The sequence below is a fragment of the Microtus pennsylvanicus genome, chromosome 15 (genome assembly GCF_037038515.1).
Source record: "Microtus pennsylvanicus isolate mMicPen1 chromosome 15, mMicPen1.hap1, whole genome shotgun sequence".
Classification (NCBI taxonomy): Eukaryota; Metazoa; Chordata; class Mammalia; order Rodentia; family Cricetidae; genus Microtus; species Microtus pennsylvanicus.
In genome coordinates, this window is record NC_134593.1 from 73,133,224 (window position 1) to 73,146,442 (window position 13,219).

Below are 13,219 nucleotides of genomic sequence, written 5' to 3' on the forward strand. Positions count from 1 at the left end.
TTCACACAATTTCGAACAGTTGCCTTAATATTTAGAATTAAGGATCTAGAAATTGAAGAGAAGGCTCAGGGGTTGGGAGCTCAACTGCTCTTGCAAGGCTGAAGTTCTATTCCTAGCACCTGGGATGGGCAACTTACAACTCCAGCTTCGCCCACGCTCGCGCTCCACCCCACCCCCTCCGCTTCCTTCCTCCATTTTGGCGCGCTGGAGAGTGAGCACGGGCTGGACGCGAACCAGGGCAAGCCTCGGGCCCGTTCAACTTAGTGGTTCCTGGCCCGCTGCCCACGCGCTATTTGTGAGGCGTAGCCAGGCAAAAGAGGCGCTTGGGGGGCGTGGGGCTCCCCAGCTGGCGGTGGTGACGGATAGGGTGCCTGGGACAATGAGCTGGGCAGCTACAAGCCACGAAGGCTTAGCTGGCTGAGCGGGCCCACCTGCGAGCATGGCCCACGTGCTCCAGCCAGGTGTCCCAATGCTTTAAGGCCGGAGCGCCCAGATCACGGCGCGCTGCGGCTGGGGTTGTGGGGACGTTCCTTCATTAATTTATTTATTTGTGGAGAGCTATCTCTGAGTAGACGCGACGGCCAGCACCAGGAGCATTGAGCTGGAGCATTTTGAAGAACAGGACAAAAGGCCGCAGCCAGGGTTGCGGATAGGGGCTCCCAGCTCCTCAGAGGGCAGCATCATCTCTGGCCCCAAGGGCAATGGGCTCATCCCCAGCCCGGCACACAGTGCACACTGCAGCTTCTACCGCACGCGGACTTAGCAGGCCTTAAGCTCGGAGAAGAAGGCCAAGAAGGCACGCTTCTACCGGAATGGGGACCGCTACTTCAAAGGCATGGTCTTTGCCATCTCCAAGGATTGCTTCCGTTCCTTTGATGCGCTCCTCATAGCTGACTTGCTCGCTGTCTGACAATGTGAACCTGCCTCAGGGCGTCCGCGCACAATCTACACCACAGATGGCAGTCGGAAGGTCACCAGCTTGGAGGAGCTGCTGGAAGGTAGGAGGGGCGGGCAAGGCTTGGTAGGTGCAGTGACTGTGGGCTGGGCGCCTCCCCGCCTAGAACAGAGCAGGTGCTTTCTAGGCAGCCAGGGGGATTAGAGCTCCTCTGTAGTTTTGTGTTGGGCCGGGGTGCACACATTCTCTGTCCTTCTCAAGAGATTTGCCTTTTTTTTTTGAAGAAAATTCTAATGAGTAGAGACAAATACAGACAATGGTACCTTTAAAATTAGCCAACTTATTTTTGCTGGAAGAGCAAGCTGTTTGAAAGCATGGTCCTCCAGTGAGGCTCGGGGTAACCCTTGGTGGATCTCAGCCCAGCACCTGTGCTGTCCCCGTGTTTGGAATCCCACTGTACCTTCTGAGCATGGCTGTGGTTCTGACTTGCTCCAGGTTGGCTTTTCTGATTTCACTTATGGCAGAAGTCACTCGAAATCAAGAGGGGCGATCCAGCATAGCAGGTATCAACCTTGGCTTCATCTTGGACCATACTGGACACTTTTTAAAGTATAGGTGACTGGCCCCACCCACCCCTTAGATATTATGATGTGCATGGTTGGGGTGTAACTTGGGCGTTTAAAGTTTTGAAAGTTCCTCAGATGATTTCAGTGTGTAGACAAAATGGAAAAGTAGCCGTGCTTAAAGAATTTTCCACATCTGTTTGACAAAGGGGTGAATCAAGGTGAATCTCTCCTGCCTTCTCCCTGAAGAGGATAACTAGTGTCGAGGGAAGCGACAGCAGAGGCCTATTAGAAATTAGTAATCCTGGTACAACAACTATGCATCACTCAGAAGGACCACTTGGTAATATGTTGGGTCATTCTTGAAGTTCTGCAATATTTATTAGTTTTCGGGAAGGGATGGGTGGTTGGTAGTTATGAACCTGATTTTTAGTTCATAACAGCACCCAGAAAGACCACACACATGCCCTAGTGTGTATGGACTGAATGTATACATGTAGCTACCTCTCAGACATCTTTCGTAATGGAAATAGGGCATTCCATGTAGCCATAGCAACAAGAGGGAGGAAACTGATCTCTGAACTAGGTGGTTTTCTTATTTCAGCATAAGCTTATATTCTAAAGTCATTTTCTCCATTTCACAGGCGAGGAAACCTAAGCAGCATGCATGCCAGGGTTACTGATTTCTAACAGGCCTCAGTTGATGCTTTCTCTTTTACAGTTCACCTCCAAAGGAAATAAGGTATTCTGAGGAGTCCTCAAAGTGCCTGAGTTTCTCCATTACTTTTAGCAAATGGTACCCTTGCTCTGGCTACAGGACAACACAATTAAAATTGTCTTCTATATAATTTAGCAGTAGAAGGGGCTACCTCACACTTTGCCTTAGAAGTGAGTTTTTGTTTTAAAGACTAAAAGAAGAGGGTAAGAAACCTGTAGGTGTGCCGGTAAAATGAAGAAAACATCATTGAGAGGACCACATTACTTTGTAGGGACAAGGTCTCACTACGTAGCTTTGGCTGTCTTGGTACTCACTATGTAAACCAGGCTGGCCTTGAATTCACACAGATCCACCTGTCTCTAGTTTTCTGAAAACTGATCCTGATAGTTTTTTGTCTGATCCCCATGTCAGAGCACCAGCACAGTGAAAGGTCCAACACTGTTGTGCAAGCACGTGTCACTCACTGGTCCTCAGGTGATGTATCCATTCCACCTCCAGATAGTTAATAATGCTAGGGTCCTTCTCTGAAGTTATTTTGACAAGGTATTGTTAAGTTAAATTAAACTGCTTCCAAGGAGAGATAAGAGCATTTTCTGTGTTAATATAAAGAGACATCCTGTACGTCTAGTCCTAGGAGATGGATGGCCTTCTGAGTTACTTTAAGTCCAAATAGGTGGTTGGGAAATTTCCTTGAAGTCTTTCACTTGCCAATATTTGGAGAATGGTGATTTGGGCAAACACTGACTACACATACAGTCCGAACAATTATACCACATTGTAAATAATGGTACAACAAATGGTTTCTGTGCCTTTGCTTACTTGGTTCAAGAGTTTTTGTAATATAAAATGACTGTAATAGAAAATTCAACTTTTTTGGTTACAGTAGAAATCTGTCTAATAGTATCTTTCTCTATTAATTTCTTAGTTGAACAGGGTGACACATGCCTGTGATCCCAGAACTCTGGAGGTACAGGCTGCTGGAGGATAATCAAAAATTTAAGGCTAGTTTGATCTAAATAGTTAAGTTCCCAGCTGCCAGGAATATATAGAACTTGTTTTTAACATTGAGCCTTCTCGCCACCCCCTTTTTAAAAAGAGTGTTTGTTATGCAAGTGTGGGGAGCAGAATTTGGACCCCCAGAACCCACATAAATGCTGGTAGATGTGGAGGCTTGCCTGTAATTCTAGCTTTGTAAGACAGAGTTGGGGGATCCCCAGAACAGCTGACTACTGAGACTAGCTGTATCAGTAATTTCTGGTGTTAATGGAGAGACATCCCCTACCTTACTTTAGGTGAAAGAGTGATTGAGGACAAGTCCCAGCATCAACCCCAGCCTACCACATGTATGTACATAGTCATGTACATGCATATCCCCACATGTGTGCTTGCACATATGCAAACATGCAAAGACACATATGAAGTTTCAGGTTTCAATTAAAATCATGTGCTCAAATGTTCAGGTTTATCTCACTGAACCAGGGTGCTTTCTGATGTAACTTACCTCAGTGAGTACAGTGTTGGCCATGCTGTCAAACCACTCTACTTCATGTGAGTCAGCTGTTAAACAATGTTTCATTTTCTTTGCCTCTTCCATGCTAGCAAACATACTTTAAGAGGTGATTATAACAAAACTAAAATTGTCTTCAATTAAGACTAGAGAACTTGATTCAAGATTACAAGGCTCCTTCCTAGCCACTGTCCCCTTGAGCTCAGATGACAAAAGAAATTTGCATGGCCCAGTTTTTTTCTCCTACCCTTGACCTTGAAAGTCTCTGGAGACTCAAGCTGGTCTGGTGTAGGACAGTTTTCCTTCAGCATGGTTCCTAAACCAGCTAACTGGTTTATTCAGCTTTCTGGATTAGTATTGCTGAGTGGGCTGTGTGGGTTCCTGTAAATCTGTTTATTCTTGGAAACTTTTGTAGGACTCTATCTCCCAACAGTAAGTGTGGGAAAATCGGGTTGAGTACGCTGAGCTTGGAGTATCTCTGAAGGTCCATTCAGAATGTCCAGATGAGGGCTTTTAGCACTTTTTCCCACTTGTCATCCCCTTTTGCCTAACATAAGTTATATCACCTGGTTATAAGTATATAAAATGACATAGCATTTACTGAAAGTAAATCATGAAGAAATTTATTTTGTGTTTAAAATTTGTTTTATTACATTTGTTTCTATGTATGTCTCTGAATGTACATACCATTTTGAAAAAAGGAATGGGAAGATACTGGTTTGTTAAGATCAGTTTACGTGCTTTTGCTTACAGGGTAACACTTATTAACATTTTAAGCAAACACACTAAGGAACCTGGAGGCAAAAGCGGATGCAGAGGCCATGAAGGGTGCTGCTTAATAGCTCGCTCATCACGGCTTGCTCAGTCTGCTTTCTTATAGAGCCCAGGACCAGCAGCTCAGGGATGGCACCACTCACAATGGACTGGATCCTCCCCCATCAACAGTTAGTTGAGAAAATGCCCTACAGCTGAATATTGTGGAGGTTCCATCTTTCCGGGTAACTCTAGTTTGTGTGTCAACTTTGATGTAAGACCAGCCAGCACATCCTAATGCTTGTGCTGTAGCCACTTGACTGACGGAGCTGTCTCCATGGTCTGCTATTGGAATATGCATATCAGAATATACATTTAGAGCAATTTAGTTCATTGAGCTCTTCCTTAGAATATCTTTTACAAATTTAAGATTAATTTTGAAATAATGATAAAATTGTTTCTCAGTCAGCGATAGTCTCCTCCCTCATTTCCTTGCTCATCATCTTCATCTCTTAACAGTATTTTGCCTCACCTGAAGAAAGTCACCAACATGTATTGCTGGCTCTATGCATGTTCATTAAGCCCTTGTGAGTGAAAGAACCTGAAAAGTTGCCCAGTGGATATGTGTCTCCTTAGTTTAGTGATCAAAGTCAGTAGTTGGGAAGTTACACATGAATCTTATAGTGCATTTAAATACTTAGTAGCCTGGCTCCTAGAAATACTTGAGTCGTGGTCTTCAGAATCTTCCAGCAAAATTATGTCTGACACCCACCGCCACCTCCAAGTGCTGGGATTAATGGCATACACCACCATGCCTTGCCTACTTTATTTTTTTTTTACTCTGAATAAACCATGTGGAGATTCATAAGGCTATGTCTTCCTCCTCCTCCTCTTTCCCCTTCTTCCCCTTTTCCTCCTCTTCCTTCCTCCAGCCCCTAACTCCCTTCTCTTCTTCCAGGTGCCCAGGCACTTTGACATCAGAGTTACATCTCAGGCCTGCCCTGCTTATTGTTTATCTGTCCTTCAGCTATGACCCATTTCCCTCAAGTCTTCTCATTCTTGGAAGGCCTGTCGGTCTGTCTTCATTTTTGGATGAACACTTGTTTTCTGAACTTTTGTTACTTGTGTGAGTGCTGAATCTAAGTCACAGTCGGTACTGCTTGCCTAAATTTAGGGATAAACTTTGTTGTTAGATCCATGGAAGATTAAGGATGCAGGAGAGGAGAATTGAAGGACCCCAGAGGCTGGGGAACCACTGCTTGGATGAGCCTGTTAATGGGATGCTACACTCATTGTGCCCCAGTTTGTTTGCAGATGTCAACCGTCTTTCAGTTTGAAACCCTTCCACTAGCCTTATAGTTGCAGTTTATTTATTTGAACAAGAGTCTCATTGTTGTAGTTCTGGCTGACCTGGAACTAAGATACACCTTCTTCTGCCTCCCAAATGCTGGGTTTGAGATGTATATGACCACTCTTGGCTATATTTGATTTTATTTGCTACATAGGAGTTATAGCTATGGGGTATTGTGAGCTATCTCAATGCATGTACACAGTGTTAATGATCATGTCACGGTAACTGGTGTATCTATCACCTCAATTTTTTTTTTGTTTGTGCTAGGAACTTTCAAAATCCTCTCTGCTATTGACTTGGAAAAATTTCACTAAATTTTTTTTAACTGTAGTCATTGTACTACTGTGTGAAACAGTAGAAGTTGTTCCTCATAATCCCCTGAGATTACAAAACCTGAATGTTTGTGCCCCTGGAAATAAGAATAGAAGCCTGGTAGTGGTAGTGCATGCCTTTAATCCAAGCACTTGGGAGGCAGAGGCCGGTGGATCTCTGTGAGTTTGAGGCCAATATGGTCTACAGAGCAAGTTCCAGGACAGGCAAAAAAAAAGAAAGAAAGAAAGAAAGAAAGAAAGAAAGAAAGAAAGAAAGAAAGAAAGAAAGAAAATAAGAATAAGTGCAGCAGGTGGGTGTAGCTCAGTGGTAGAGGGCTGCTTTACAAGATTCCAGCTTGTGGTTCTAAGCCCATGGGTCATTACCTCCTGGGGCTGAATGGCCCTTTCACAGGGGACACATATCAGATATCCCGCATATCAGATATTTTCTTTACAATTCATAACAGTAGCAAAATTGCAGTTTATGAAGTAGCAACGATGTAGCATGAATTCTAATTCTTATTAATATTAAAACTGAGAGTCAGATACTGGGTGTTAATGCTGAAGATCAGAGAAGCAGAGTGCCAGCCACTAGAGAGTTTTTACTTCTACCAGTGCACAAACCGAGGGGCAATCCTGTCCTCAGACTGCATCTCCAGACTGTATCTGTCTCCACTAAACCTTCAGACTGCAGTGCTCTTGACTCCTCCCTCTTTATAGTCCTGTCTAGTCCTATCTACCTCCCTAGTGCTGGAATTAAAGGTGTGAGCCCCCACTCCCTGGGTTCTAGTGGTTTAGCTTTGCACTACGATCTTCAGACAAGCTTTGTTTGTTAAAACACAAGCAAAATAACAGTACACAGTGAAATATGGTTTGGGGTCACCACAGCGTAAGGAACTACATTAAAGGGTCACAGCTTTAAGAAGGTGGAGATCCATTGCTCTAGAGCACCACCACCAATAGTGGTAAAACAATCGACATAAAAATCTAGCATACAAATGATAGAGATTGCTAACTGCATTGCAATTTAAAGATATTTATAAATATAAAGATGATATGCAAAGGTTCCATACTGCAATGCCATCCAAGCACAGTAGCTGTGAAAGAACTGGCCAACCTTCACGACCTGAGAAAATGTAAGTTAGCAGGATAAAGCTGCAGTTATTGTTTGTGCTAACTTAACTGCTATTCACAGATCCCTTCAGTGCTTAATGCTACGTTGGTGTGCAGAATTGATGCAATGCCCTTCAGAATGCCATGCACTGAGCCAGCTATATAGCTAACTGACTTCTATTCCTAGTAAGTGTATATTCTCTGCCTGTAACTTGCTGTGAGCATATCTTTAAATTAGGTATTATCTTATTTTCCCAACTAATTCCTGTCCAAGTTACATACCTTGCACCTAAAGAGTTAGAGCTTTGGGCAGGAGTTTGTGTGGCTGTGCTTCAGTTAGAAGTAGTTATTTAGATGTATTTCACAATGGGGTGATGTATACATTTTATCATAAAAACCAACACAAAATTAAAATTCCCATTGTAAACTCTAAAGATATCTTACCCTTGACCAGGTGTGGGGAACTGAAGGCAGGCGATGGATCTCTTAGTTTATACTAGTGCATGAGAACTATTTTTGGTCTCCTCATTAGTAGAATTTCTGTTTTCACATTTAGCTAATTTCTTAGGTCTTAAGACAAACTTCTGTATTTATTTTAAAAATAAAGCTTGCTTGAAGCTTGGAAAAGTAAAACAGCCACACTGACCAGTCTTACTGACTATGCAGCAAATGACACATACTTTAATCCCAGTAGTTACAATGACATATACCTTAAATCCCAGTAGTTACAATGACATACACCTTTAATCCCAGTAGCCACACTAGTTTACCATAGAAACCAAACAGTAGTGGTGCATGCCCTTAATCCCAGAATTAGAGATGATTATAAAATGGGAGGAGACAGCTCTCAGTCACAGTCTCATTCTGAGACTTCCTGGAGGCAGAATCACCATTTTCGGACTGAGTTAAGGTCAGAGCCAGTGACTGACTGCTTTGCTTTTCTGGTCTTCAGGTTGAACCCTAATACCTGTCTCTGAGTTTTTATTAATCATGCTCCCACTCCTATATCTATATGTGGAAACCTCAATATATAGACATACTTTTCTTCATATCTGTGTCCACAGTAGCTTCTCTGCACTTTTCCTGGTTGAAAGCATCATAAACCCAACAGTTGGATGTATCTTCAGGAGAGAACTGTGCTTAGTTTTCAGATGTGTTGAAAATGTGGTCATAGAGGTCACCCACCTTATTTTGTGTCCACCGCAGATGGAAGTGACAGGGATGCTCCTTGGGCCTGACACAGGGGTACAGTGCACATAGTACCCCAGCTGGAGCAGGGGATTTTGTGTTACCTTGATGATTCCCATAATTTTTACTTCAGCCAGTGCACAGTTTGGTTAGAAAACCCAATTAAATCGTTTGACATAGTAAACTAATAAAACAGTCTTACTTTTTCCTACTCTGTATTTTTCTTGCAGCTATGTGGGGTACTCATCTTCTGATGGAAATGAGCACTTTTGACTACAATGCACTCAGAAGCTCACCCACGTTAGGCTTCACTAAGAGCACATATAACTGAATGTAGTTTTCCTCGGTTGCATTCTTTTTGGGAAAAATTTCCTTAGATTTGGAAATTAGGAAAGCATTGAAATTCCTAAGATTTACCAGTATTAAGCATTAAGTGCCTTTCCATGTTTTCTTCTGCATTCCCTTGTTTAAGTGTGATGAATGCATGTCTATCAATATGTCTGTCATTTTCTCCAGAAGTGAAGAGCCTGTGTTTCAGGCTTAATCAGGTTTTGTTTTCCTCATAAGGTTGTCTGCTTGTCTGCTACAAGAATGAAGTAAAACCATGGGCTCCAGATTTCATGTCACAGAATTTGACTTGAATGTCAGGATTATTTATAAATTAGTTAGTGACCTGAATAATTAAATTATAACAAATGTGAGAATGATATTGACTTACACACAAGTAGTCTAATACTGCTGGTGAATGAATTTCCTACTTGGTAAATCATATGTAGCTCTCCCACAGCCAGCATCACTCTCAATAATGGAAAACTTCAAAGCTTCTATTTTAGGAGGAGGAGGAGATACTCACACTCACCCCATAAGCAACTGAGGGCCCCAGGAAGAACAGATTTTTAGAAAGGCAAAGGTGTTGGAAGAAGTGTCTAGGTCAGCAGTTCTCAACTAGTGGGTTGTGATTCCTTTGGAAGTTGGACAACTCTTTTGCAGGGGTTGTCTAAGTGTCTAAGACCACTGGAAAACACAAATAATTTACTTATGACTCATAACACTAGCAAAATCAGTTATGAAGTAGCAATGAAAATAATTTTATGGTTGGGAGTCAACACAGCAAGAGGAACTATATTAAAGGGTCACAGTATTAGGAAAGTTGGGCTTTGTCCTAGATTATAATCAGGGTTTGTTTTCAAAGCAACTAGGGAAAGTAAAAACCTTACGTATGCTTTTATAACCTGTCTACCAGTGACTGTTTCAGATGGACCAGGGTGAGGCTTGGATCTGCTGAAGGAACAAGATCACCTAATTTATATATATATATATATATATATATATATATATATAGAGAGAGAGAGAGAGAGAGAGAGAGAATGATGAGAAACCAATAGCTTGTAAGCTCAGTGTGCAGAAAACTGTATGTGCACATGCACACCATGGAAGTGTGAAGCTCTATTCTGTGGACACCTTGACTCAGAACTTTCCAAATTATAGAACTGGTCTACATGTTTCTAGTAGGAACATTATGAAGGGAAAGGGGGGACAGGGAAGGAGTTAACCACCTCTAACTGCACAATCACATGAAGGGCTTGCTCTCCTGCTTGTTTCTGTTCTTCCAAGCCCATGCAGAGAAGGAAATTAAGACATGAGTTGAAAAGCATGCATCCTGGGTGGTTTGTCAGCTGTGCAAGGTCTGGTTGATCAAAGGAGATGGACATAGAAAATCTTCTCACTTTCTTTTTACCTTTTTTTTATCTTTAAGAAGACTTTACCACTGACTTAATGTATCCCTGTCCTAAGAAACAACTATCTTCTCTTGCTAAGGTTATTTTTATATACTCTTCTATTACACATTTTGAGTCAGAACATTCATTAAGTTTTCATTAAAAATAAAAATGGCAAGAATTTTTTGATATGACTTGTACTTTTTCTGTAAAATTCAATGATAGCACCATCATATTTTTCTCACTAATACATACATGTGCATTGCATGGCTTTATTAATTTTATAACTTTTTGAAATTCTGTACAATTTTCTTATGTCCATACATACTGTCAAATGGTTCTATGGGGATGACAACTTGGGTGGTGATGGTTGGGGAAGACTTCAGGGTGCTGCTATAGGAGTGGTATTATAGTTTAGGATTGGTTCCCTGCGTCTCCCAGGCAGAACCCTAACAATTTGTCTACACAGAAGACATGGCATGTCCTTAGAATTCCTTTCCACATCCCTGATCTGTCACTTGTGCAGGAGCCTTTGGGCATCTCTGAGGTTCTCTACTAATCAGGTCCTGGAGAACATTTTGATAATAGTCAATATTGACATTATTAGCTTATCCTCAGGCTTTCTTTTTCATTATTTTGGTTAAAACATTTATGACTCATCTGATATAATTACTATATCAAGAATGAATCTATTTGTACTAAGTATATGAAATAATGTGTTCTTTGTGATTATATCTCAGAGAAAATCTTAGCATGTAACCTTCTGTGTCACAAAGTCAGTACCAAAATAATTGATTAAGTTATATATTTCTTGGAAAAGTACCATCTTTTCAGTAGGAATTTTAGAAATTTTGGAATGTAAAAAAATTAGATATCGATAAATGATAGGCAAGCAGTATAGCCTCTGTGCCCTTCTTAATTAAACAAAAGCCTGATTAAGCGTTGTGAGAAATGACTGTATCATTTTAGCTTAATATCTGCTCCCATTTAAGAAGATATAGAAAAAGTTGTCCACTTGAAGTTTTAGTTTTATTTTTAATTTATATTCCTCTAGAGAAAACAGTGCCAGCAGTATGCTGCTTTGAGGAGCCAAGCCTTTCACTTCACAGTGCTTCAGTAGTTGAATGGATGATACTACAACTGAATATGATAAGTCCACCGTGTAAGGTTGTAATGATTGCTGTTTGAATAAAATTAGAAGGATTTAAATTTTTATGGATATATTTTTTCAATTATTTCAACCAGAATGAACTATCTATGTTTATTTCTGAGACAGGGTCTCACTGTGTAGCCTAGATGGGCCTTAAACTCCTTGCATAACCTAGAGTATCCTTAAACTTGGTGCCAATCTTTCTACCTTAACCTCTGCTCCTAGGACTGCAAGCTTGAGCTACCATACCCAGTACAATCCCTCTCCCTTTGTAGTAACAGTTCAGGCTGAGTTCAAGCTGGCCTTGAACTCAGATCTTTCCACTTTAGCCTTCAGAGTAGCTAGGATTACAGGATTCTACCATATCACCATGGCTGGCTAGGATGAGCTTTTATGAAGAATAAATTAGTTTGCATTTGAAATCATGAAGTACTTTGTAATTTAGTTACTTGATTTATTTAATTCTGCAGCTAATGATCCTGAGAATCAAAGTGTGGAGTAATGACTTATCAAAGGCGAGACATTTGGGTAAAATAAAACCCAGGTCTCACTCTTCATTTCTGGGCCTAGTGCTTTTCACATTATATGTGTAATTTTCTGAAAACCAACCTAGGTACTTTGGAAGAAAGGGAGGTGGGGGGATGTTAAAGGAAAGGGGTATTATACTGCACTCCCTTTCTGCAACCACAAGTTTAGGAGTTACAGGTTTCCAGAAGCCATTGTTTAGACATAATGCATCCAGGCTTACTATGGCCAATGCTCAGAGATCTGATATTGTGCTAATAAAATTGTTATTTGCTTTTTAGGAGAGAGTTACATGTGTGCCTCCAATGAACCCTTTCGTAAAGTTGATTACACCAAAAATGTTAATCCAAACTGGTCTGTGAACATCAAGGGAGGTACAACCTGAGCCTTGGTCATAGCCTCTGTGAAGAGCGAAGTGAAAGAAAGCAAGGGCTTCATCAAACCCAAGTTAGTGACTGTGAGTCAAAGTGGAGTGAAGCCGAGGAAGGCCATGCGGATCCTTCTCAATAAACCATTAAACTTGATTCAGGCGTGGTCAAGAGGCTGTGTACCCTGAATGGAAAGCAGGTAGGTGGTGCTTCCCACAGCTCGCCATCTTGCCTTCTTTGAGTTTACATGTTGACTATCTTTGCTGGTGTTTGCTGATGTCCTATACGGTCTGGAACTTGCTGTATAGAACAGGCCAAGCTTGAGCTTGGGCTCCACTGTCTTCCCAAGTGCTAGGATTAGAGGCATGCAGCATGTGAGCTCTTTATGTGCAGGATTAGGGGCATGCAGCATGTCCAGCTCTTTATGTGCAGGATTAGGGGCATGCAGCATGTCCAGCTCTTTGTGTGCAGGATTAGGGGCATGCAGCATGTCCAGCTCATTATGTGCAGCATTAGGGGCATGCAGCATGTCCAGCTCCTTGTGTGCAGGATTAGAGGCATGCAGCATGTTCGGCTCCTTGTGTGCAGGATTAGAGGCATGCAGCATGTCCAGCTCCTTGTGTGCAGGATTAGAGGTGTAGAGCATGTCCAGCTCCTCGTGCTGCTGCAGTTATATCAGCAATAGAATGTCGTGGTCTCCTGGAATTGGTCCTTGAAGATTTACACGAGGACTATATGTGTGAATTAGCCTTTAGCAAGAAAGATGTAAGGGCCTCCCATTTTTCCAGCATCTTAGAATCCTTGTACTCCTCATTTTTTAGAAGGAAAGATGTCAATTTCCAAGGAAAAGGATAAGTTGAGTGGTATCATGTGCTAAACAGGAAGTTATCCAGAAATAATTATCAATTAGTGTTTAGTGGTTTGTGCCATGGGACAATGGTCTGTACCCTGTCACTTGTATTTTAAATAAATGCTGTTTGACCAGTGACCAGGCAGGAAGTATAGGCGGGGCAACCAGGCAGGAAGTAGAGGTGAAACAACAAGAATTCTGAGAAGAGG

At 41.8% G+C, this 13,219-nt stretch overlaps 1 pseudogene; it reads left to right on the forward strand.

The window, feature by feature from the left end:
- The first annotated feature begins 439 nt into the window (after nucleotides 1-439).
- LOC142836090 (serine/threonine-protein kinase DCLK2-like) lies at nucleotides 440-12,348 on the forward strand (annotated as a pseudogene).
- The last annotated feature ends 871 nt before the right edge of the window (nucleotides 12,349-13,219 follow it).